The sequence below is a fragment of the Salvia miltiorrhiza genome, chromosome 2, assembly GCF_028751815.1.
Source record: "Salvia miltiorrhiza cultivar Shanhuang (shh) chromosome 2, IMPLAD_Smil_shh, whole genome shotgun sequence".
NCBI lineage: Eukaryota > Viridiplantae > Streptophyta > Magnoliopsida > Lamiales > Lamiaceae > Salvia > Salvia miltiorrhiza.
This window is the reverse complement of record NC_080388.1, coordinates 18,722,130-18,732,506: the sequence shown is the minus strand read 5'-3', so window position 1 is coordinate 18,732,506 and position 10,377 is coordinate 18,722,130. Positions and strand designations below refer to the sequence as shown.

Sequence of the window (10,377 nt, the reverse complement as noted above, 5' to 3'; positions counted from 1 at the left end):
GGCAGGACGCAGGAGCACATCTTGGGGTACGGTTTATTCTGATGTACCTGTCTATACCATGAAATCATGTTTGTGTTTGTCAGTTTGCAAAGGCCAAGTTTTTTTATTTTTTCGTCTTAAAACATTCATATTTCAATTTGTTTTGTGTTGTCGGGCGAATTGAAGAGCAGAGAAGTATCATTCGTATATATGTATGCCTTTCTAATGTTTCAAACTTGGCCTTTATTGCTTTCACATTCATTTCAACCATGGTGAGCGTGTGATATTAATTTTCTGCAAGTACTTAGCATGTGTTTAATGATATAACTAGTGCGCAACCCGTCGAAATTCGACGGAAAATTATTTTAACTTATTATATAAATTATTTTTAAATTTATTTAATTTAAGGTAATATAGTTGAAATTATATTAATTTGAATCATATTCCTCAATTAAATGTTAACCTTTTGTTAGAATAATAAATATTCTTTTTATGTAGATTTTTATTTAATAATATTTTAAAAAATGTATCGATATTGAAAATTTTATTTCATTTGAGCATCATCTCGTCTGATCCTTGTAGGATCATATCATAATCTAAATTTCGGAAGACGACAACTAACGTTTGAATATCAGACTTTTGAGTATCATCTCGTCTAGACCTTAAAATACAAAAAATGAACTTTTATGCGTCAAGTTTTTTTAACATCACTACCTGAAGCTCTAAAAATCAAAGTTGACTTGTGAGATTGTATGATTTGGAGCTTCTAACATCATAACTAACTTGTAAACATCATATTGTATGGAACTTGAAAAAATCTTGACAAACTTTTATGCATTATTAGTTCTAAATATTATAATTGGGTTCCAAGAATCATCTCGTTTGGAGTTTAAGAAAACAAATTTAACTTGTGAGTATCATCTCATTTGAACTTTGAATGACCACAATTAAGTTACAAGAATTATCTTGTGTGTAGCTTTAAAGATCATTATCATCTTTAGCTTGTAAGATCATAACTAACTTCTAAACATCATCTTGTATGCAGCTTGAAAAATCTTGATAATTTTTTGTGCATTATTTCATGTGGAGCTTGAAATATCATAATTGAGTTTCGAGCATCATTTCGTTTGAAATTTGAAAGAATAAAATGGACTCGTGAATATTAATTATCTTCAAATCTTGAGTTTCGAGCATCATTCCGTCTGAAAAATTGAAAGAATAAAATTGACTCGTGAACATTATCTCGTTTGAAGTTTGAAAGACCATAACTAAGTTTTGAAAATCATCTCGTGTGTAGCTTAAGAAAGTTGACACGAGACTCAAATTGTATTAATTTATTTAGTAATTTAATTGATAGATTTTCATAAAAAATCAATGTTGAATCCAATTTTATTTTTAAAATTTTATACAAAATATATTATTTTATAATCAAATTAAATTGAAGAAATAATTTACTTAATAAAACCAATTTATTTTTTCAAATTAAATTAATTAGACCATGTATTTAATTAAATAAATTTGGTCAAATTAAATTGACAAAACAATTCTAATTGTATTAGTCTCAATCATTCCGCCAATTAAATGTAGATTTTTAATTTGGAGAGCAAGAGCTTATTCTTGTATAAGTTTTATTTTGGTGAAATCTTATAAAAATACTCAATGTGAAATGAGGTGATTTATATGGAAATGAAAAATATATTTTTCTTCCCTATATAAATAAAATGTATGGATTTATTTTATAAAAAATAAAAATAAAATTTTAATTATTTTGATAGACATAAAATAAGATTTTGTTTTAAAGTAATCAGTTTATAGAATTTGTGCCTTATTATGCAAACATGTAAATCAATGACCGGACCCGTTTATAATTTACATATACATGCATGTCTCAATTCAAACTTAATTTAAAATTAATTTTATTGAAAATTAAGAATATAAATATTATATATATATATATATATATATATAGAGTAAAATTTTGAAGTAGCCAAAATGAAGCATAAAACACAATTTATGGCCACACATTGAAAACACACAAATTTTGGCCATTTTTATAGCTTTGGGACGTTTTTGCCCTTAATTAGGCGGACTGGGTAAGGTCAGGAGCGCGGGTCGCGTGCCGGGTAGGATCAGGCACGCGGGTTGGGTTAGGCACTTATGGCACTATTAGTGCCATAAGTGCCATAAAATAAAATAATAAAGTAAATTTTTTTGGCTTGGGGGTGGGTGGGGTGGGTGGGGTCGGGGGTCTGGGGGGTAGACAGGGCAGGGTGTCGCAGCCCGAAATCCCGACGCTAGTAATAGCGGGGTACGAGTATCGATACGACTATTTTTAAAGAATAAAAGATAAGATGTATAGGCCAAGCATCAAGCGGAAGCTCGCATCAAAAGGTGTTAAGGAAATCATCATAAATGAACCCAAGGGTAAAATCGTCAACGTCGTTATAACTTTTTAATTATCAGGAATTTCACGAACAAAAACAAAGCGGGTATAGCTCATTTTTCATAAGGAAGCATAATATGCAGAGTATCGCAGCAAAAAGGCAAATCGATTACATGTATGAAGACACATAACCGTGAGTAAATTGCTTGATTTCAAAAGAAAACAAAGTATCTCAATCCTCAAGACTCTATTAACATGAAGGCAATACGGAAATATAATTACATCGATTGAAACGTTTCCCCCACTAGCACCAGACCAATCTCGCTCCTCGCTTAGCCTGCACATTTAGAAATACATGCAGGGCGTGAGTACATAATACTCAGTGAGCAAACGCCGAAAAACAAGAAAGGTGCTCCTAGAGCTATAAATTGAACTTGCCACAGTTTTAAGCAAATCACAGGGATTTTAGTATAAATAAACCTGTGAAAGCTGAATCTCAAACATATGCATCATAAATATTCAAATGAACGATTGCGCAATCAAAATACTCAACATGTAAGTACCACATCTACAATTTATCACCAAAGGTACCGAGAAGTAGGCCTCCCTCTCGAGTACCGTGACCGGCCGACCCGAAGACGGCTCACAGTCACCTCTGTGCACAAAATCCCGCTTGTGGCAGGACCGAATTCGTCTCATCAGTAGAGGGTAACATACAAGCTCAACATCAAAAATAGGCAAGTCAAACAGTTCTCAAATATCATTTATCTCAAATAATTTGATAAACTCATAACATCATCAAATCATTTTAGAAAGCTCATACGTTATATGTATACTCAAAATATTGCCCACCTGAAGTCCTTCGCTAATCCTGGAAAGAAAATCAGGCAACTTACTTCTTCGTCTCGCTCGGGCCTTCATATATCATCATCACATCGTCATCGTCATCGAAGGTTCATGTGATAAAACAAAACTTAGTCAGAAACTCAATTTCTAAATCCAATCTCATCTTAAACTATAACTTCTCACTCCACATCTATATACCCAATAAAACTCAATCCCTAGGTATACTCGGCTTCTAAGGATTCACACGTCCTATTTTCGACTTAACTCTCAACTCGGCTCAAACTCATAGCAATCAAGCACATAAACAAGCATAAACACTTAAGCATATGAAAAACACACATAAACAAGTCAAAAACAAACTTCACTCTGCACTGACCCAAATTCAAAACCTTACCAGACTCTGTACAGAACTCCCCTGGAGTCGTAACATATACCAAAAGAAACCTCTTTGAGTCTAGTTTCATTTAAAAAAAAGTAGGGTCAAAAACCCCAAGTATTTTAGGAGATATAACTGTTTTACTACAATCTACCATATTCGGCAGTTTTTAGCAATCGAAAAGTTTGATTTTTGAAAAATAGTAAACGTTGTTAAAAAGGTCTGAAATTTGGTGGGTACATATCTAAGACACTTATGTCTTACCAATAAAAATTTAGAGTCCCGTATGTTAAGGAAAGATACTGGAATAGGTGACTCTATTGGCTACTCACCGAACAATTCGGCAGAACGTAGCAGTTTTGGGTTTTCATTTTATAAAAATAGTAAACGAAGTCCAAATTACTTGAAATTTTACCAATATGCTCAAGCCTCGCAAATATACTTACCATAAAATTTTCATGGTGTTTGGGTGGCAAAAACCCCTCGAAAACAGTAGGTCAGTGCATCACTAAAAATGACTCCGAACTCCATCACACAAGCAAACATGCTCAACTCAACATTTCTTCAAGCAAACTCATCAAAGCTCATTTTAAGCACTTATAGCACTCAAAAACATTCAAGTACAACATCATACTCATAATACTCAATCTCGACTCTTTTCTTTCATCATGAACTCAAATCTCATGGAAAACGTTTCAACGAACGCATCAATCAAATTCTCTTTTCATTTTCATGCTCAAAGTTACTCAAATACTCAAACATGATCTTATACACCATATAACTCATCTTACACATGTAGATTCTCTTTTTATCATGTAAACTAAACTCTAGTGAAAACTCATGTATCAACATAAAACTCCTAATAAAACATGACAAATGTTCACATAATGGTCATAGAGCAATTAGACCTCATTTTATCAAGCATCAACCTCACATCATATGAGAATTCAAAAACTCATATAAACTAAACTAAGTCAAAATTTTACTTAGCCTACAATAGACCTAATCAAACATATTTAGACACCAATTTCATACTCAATTTCTTATATCTTAAGCCAAATCACTTAATAGGCACATAGACAAAAAGTCCTAATTTTTATTAAACTAAACTCTTTGAAATTTTATAAACACATATGAATCTCTAATCCATTCATAGATCTATCAATCTTAACCAATTTATCTCACATATAAACCATCAATTTACAAATTAGAGCATAGATACACATATCCCTAATTTTATTAAACTAACTCATATCAAAATCATCATTTGACATCATATACTCAATTTACTCCATCAATCATCATCATATACATCTCATGGACTCATCTTCATCATCAATTCATCATTTTAATAATCAACTCAAAAGTTCCCAATTTTGGGTAAACTAAACTCCATCGAACTTTCACATCTCAAGGCACATACTTCACAACACACATCAATCATCAACAAACATCATATAAATCTCATTTTTCACCCCAAATCAAGAAAAGAAAAAGAAAAATTTTGGAAGGGTTGAAGACCCAATTTTCGAAAATTTAGAAAAATGAAGGGGGTGATTTTCTTGCTTCAATCTTTCAAGAATACACACATACAACATCATTCAAGCAAGATTTAGGGAATACATGGTCACTTACCCAAGTTTCTTACCAAGACTCACACTTTCTCACTCTAGCTTTGAAGCCCTTCTTCAAGGATTCTCTTGAATATAAGTAGCTAGGATATGTTTATGGAAGATTTTAGAGTGAATTGAGGTGTTTGGTAAAATTTTTGGAAGCTCCGAAGGTCTCTTCAATGGAGGAAAATGGAGGAAAGTGAGAGATGTGGGAGAAGAGGGGTGGCCGAAAATGGTGAGTGAGGGAGAGAGAAAATATTTGGAAAGATTGTAATTGATCTTGTGATCTTTAAAGAAGATTTTGAGATCTTATGGAATCTTGATCTCTCTCTCTCTAATCTCTACATTCTCTCTCTAATCTCTACACTCTCTCAATTTGTGGTATTTAGTCACATGCTTAAGAAATTAAAATAATAGTGTGAGAAGGGTGATTAAATATAAATCACAATAATTATGGAAATGTTACTCATTAATAAAATACCATGACATAATTATTCACGTGACCAAATAAATAATTATGGCACCAATATTAGTGCACTCACTCAATTATAATATTCCTCATCATAGGAAAAATAATTTAAAAATATTTTGCTTTGGAAAAATTTCCATAAACCGGCATCATTCGATTTCTCGGTAAAAATAAACCGCACTTGCTTTGGAAACTTAATCCAAATTCCAAGTGCTAAGGTCTCAAATAAAAAAAATCATAATAACTCGCTCATAATGACATACGTAACAAAATCACATAATAAATCACTCACGTAAGTTCACATAACATCACATCAAAGCAGTCGGCAAACACACACAAACTAGACGTCTCTCAAACCGACTCTATTTATCAAGGTTTCTCACTCTTTCTTCCTCGACTCTATTTCCAACTCACTATTCCTATTTTCTTAATAGGACAGTCAAACTCTGATAACTCGGTATCCGGTAACTCTATTCCCGGTAGTTGGAAATAAAATAAAATCTCAGCTCAATTCAATCAGCATCTCTATCTCAACTCATTTCTCAAATCTCATCACTCTAACTCCATCATCGGTTTATTCACTCGTATCACTATTTAAAAGACAATCGGTCTTATCTGCTCATAAAAAAAATAGTCTCGTATTTCGTCATCTCAGTACTCTTTATAGTGCTAAGACACTATCTCACAACATAGGGAAAAGTACGGGGTGTTACACAGGGGGAGTAAAAAAAAATTTCGTTGGCACTTATGGCACTAATTAGTGCCATAAGTGCCAACGAAAATCCAAAATAAAATAAAGTAAAATGGTCTTTTTAGCACTTATGGCACTATTAATGCCATAAGTGCCAAACATGCAGAACAAATATAGAAACAACAGCATCATCTAAACCCTAAATGAAACATCTAAACCCTAAATGGATATTCTAAATCCTAAATGAAATATTTAAACCCTAAATGGATATTCTAAACCCTAAATGGTAATCTAAACCCTAAATGGAATATCTAAACCCTAGGGGAAGTGTTTAAAAAGTTCATTTTGGCTTGGGGGTGGGTGGGGGGGTAGGGTCGGGGGTAGGCAGGGCAGTGGGAGTAAAAAAAAAATTTATTGGCTTGGGGTGGGTGGGGGGGGTGGGTGGGGTCGGGGGTCGGGGGTCTGGGGGGTAGACAAGGCAGGGGAAGTAAAAAAAAAAAAAAAAAAATTGGCTTGGGGGGGGTGGGTGGGGTCGGGGGTCTGGGGTCTGGGGGGTAGACAAGGCAGAGGAAGTAAAAAAAAAAAAAAATTGGCTTGGGGGTGGGTGGTGGGGTGGGTGGGTGGGGTCGGGGGTCTGGGGGGTAGACAAGGCAGGGGAAGTAAAAAAAAAAAAAAAATTTGGCTTGGGGGTGGGTGGTGGGGGGGGGTGGGTGGGGTCGGGGGTCTGGGGTCTGGGGGTAGACAAGGCAGGAGAAGTAAAAAAAAAAAAAAAAAATTGGCTTGGGGGTGGGTGGTGGGGGGGGTGGGTGGGTGGGGTCGGGGGTCTGGGGTCTGGGGGTAGACAAGGCAGGGGAAGTAAAAAAAAAAATTTGACTTGGGGGTTGGGTGGTGGGGGGGGGGGGTGGGTGGGGTCGGGGGTCTGGGGGGTAGACAAGCAAGGGAAGTAAAAAAAAAAATTGACTTGGAGTGGGTGGTGGGGGGGGGGTGGGTGGGTGGGGTCGGGGTCTGGGGGGTAGACAAGGCATGGGTTAATCCCTAAATCTGGATCCGGGTCAAAGGAAGTTGTTGGATCTATTGGGTTAAAGGATAGATTAGGTAGAGCACATAAAAGATGGCCAAATATTGATATTTTAAATTTTGTGGACAAAATTTAAGTTTCAATCACCAATAGGGCCATCCCCTATTGTTTCTATATATATATATATATATATATATATATTCATACAATACAATATATTGCAACATATACATATAATATGTACGCTATTGAGAAATATAAAATTAATAACAAATATACATCTAATCACTAACATTCAATTAAAATAATTTATCGTATATAGATTATAATTTTTTTCTTATCAGACATGTAAATCTAATTTTTATCTAGAAAAATAAATAATAAAATTTATTAATTTAGATTATATGTAATGTTAATATTATTATATATATATATACATAATTATATTTATTATGATTAATGAATCTTTATATAGAATGTAATAGTTAATTAATTAATAAATGATGAAGATTATATATGGTAAATTTTGAAATGGTGAGATTTTAGATATGCCACATAGGTTAAGGCTTAATCCTATTATATAATAGATTATATGTACATGTTTCCAATAAATTAAATATATAACTTAGAACCTTTTTCTTTAAATTTTTGCTCTATTTTTTCTTTATTTTGTGAAGTGTTTTTTTTTTTTAATTTGTCTAAGGTTAGCTATATTTTTCTTTGTGAAAGTGTTTTGTTTAAAAGTGTCGCAGTGAAATTTGTGCATGACAATTGACAACAAAAGAATTGTGAATTATATGAATCTAAATTGATTTTTGATATAATAGCCGCAGTGCCCAACTATGAAGAATTCTACGTCCATAGTTTCTAAGCTTTTAATGAGTAATATAATTGATTTATAAATGAGTAATATAATTGATTTATATGCCAGCGCTCGGATCTCCGGTTGAGAAGCCTCCGGTTGACCACCGCGCTGAACTGAGAAGCCCAGCGCTTGGATCTCCACCACCCAGCGCTCGGATCTCCACCACCGCGCGCTCGGATCTCTACTCGCCTCGCCGCCTGCATCTGGCCGCACAAGAAGCTGCTGTAGGTTGTTTCCGGTGGTAGATTTGGGCAGCGCCTTGCTCTGGATCGGCAGCGCCTTGGAGCGCCTTTCCTGTTGCTCTGCGTAAGGCCCGCCGTCTGAGCCGCACCGCCGTCCGCCGCTCGAGCCGCGACCCTCTGCTCAGTCTCATCCGGATCGCGCGGCTTCTGTCTCAGGCGGAGCTCTATCTCCGGCGTCGACTTCCGGCGTTTGACGGCCAGATCTTACAGCATCCGGCGGTCAGAGAAGAGGCGATTCCCGAGCTCCCTCATCTCTCCAGCCAGCCTCGGATCTGCACTTTATTGCCGCTGCCGCTGAAGAACCGGTGAGCCCGGTCTATCGACGCCGGCGACAGTAAACCTCCGATCTGGCATCGTTGCCACTCTTCCTGATCGATTCCTCTCCGCTGACTCAGATTCCCGTGTAGAGGTGCTCTGTATCTAAGATCTCCGCGGTCTCAGATTCTCAAAGGACTCAGATTCCCGTCCATCCATTTGTGAGAAATGGCATTGCTCCAGCCTCCCCGTCTAAACACCGCTTCTCCGATGACGCCATTTGGTTAAGGTGTGTGGTTGACTTCAGGGGAGCTCCAACAGCCCCAGCCAGAATATTGCCACAATTTTGTGAGCTCCGCTGAATTGAATTGCAGAAGTGTGAAATAGGTGGTGGTGTGTGGGGAAGAAGAAGAAGTTTAGGGGAAATTCCTATTTGTGCAGGCAAGCTGCTCGACGAATTGTCCCACTAAGGTTTTGGGGCAATCTCAGTTCAGAATTATTAGTAGTTGCTAAACATTGTCTTCAAAATTCTGTGTTAGCTTCAGCTATCTGTTCTCGTGTCCGGCCGGCCGGCTTTGGTTTTCTCCGGCGGGCGAGATGACTTCTCTTTCCATCATCGAGTTCCCCACGTTGGGAAAACCCTTGGCGGATGTTCTCCCCTTACGTGCTGTCACCAATGGGATCGTGTTCTCCAACCATGTTATCAATGCGAAAAATACCTGCTTTCCTGCGACGGAGGTTGCCCCTCTTTCCATTGAAGCGGCTGCAATTAGGGATGGTTCCTTATTCCCGGAAGTTCAAGAATTTGCGTGCTTTCAATCAAGGGTTTCTCATTTGTGTATGTCTGATAGTTCTACGACTTCTACCACGGCGTACTTTGATAGGGATCCGTTGAATTTGCTGCATGGAGTTTCTGCCGACCACCCGGAGACGGTTTTCGACGGAAGTTTCTCTGCGAATAACGTTGCTGCGCAATCTCAAGGTTTTTCAACTTCGACGGCGGATATCAATACTAGGGTTTCCGTGAAGGCGACGACGGCGGCTGTGGAATCTGATAAATTTTCTCAGGGTCTTCCCCACACGGACTCTTTGATCGTTGCCTCCACAGCGGTTCAGGACTTTGCTCCTCATGGAGCTCGGTCGGATGAGCAGCAACATACACAAGAGCCCCGACCTAAAGGGAAGACGTTTGCCGAATCCCTTAGGGTTGCTTCTGGGCGACCTCCCGATGTTCCGGCGCATGACTTCGCGGTTTTGAAGCCGACTATGGTTGAAGATCGGCCTTGTCTCATTATATCCTCGGCTTTCCGAATGCGTCAAATCAAGTCCTTTCAACATGCTATCCACGGCCGGATTCTACTAAAAAAAGGTCAATCACCGAGATTCGCCGCTGACCTTCACTTGGAACTCTCGGCAATTTGGAATCCCTCATCTTACTGGGAAGTGATACCTCTCGGTAAGGGTTTTTTCACGTTAAAATTCTCGTCACAAGAAGACTTTGCTACTGCTTTTGCTAGGAATGCTTGGCGTCTGCGTGCCGGAATGCTTGTTCTACAAGCCTGGACTCCGAATTTCAACCCGTACAAGCTGGAATCCTCCATGGCTCAGGTATGGGTTCGTATTTTCAATTTACCCCATGA

At 37.4% G+C, this 10,377-nt stretch overlaps 1 long non-coding RNA gene across 1 annotated transcript; it reads right to left on the bottom strand.

Moving 5' to 3' along the window:
- Positions 1-2,406: 2,406 nt before the first annotated feature.
- Positions 2,407-5,518, bottom strand: LOC131011462 (uncharacterized). The gene is made up of 3 exons (XR_009096935.1): positions 5,220-5,518; positions 3,215-3,277; positions 2,407-2,699 (listed from the first exon to the last, which is right to left on the bottom strand). It is a non-coding gene; the product is annotated as an uncharacterized LOC131011462 (long non-coding RNA).
- Positions 5,519-10,377: the final 4,859 nt, after the last annotated feature.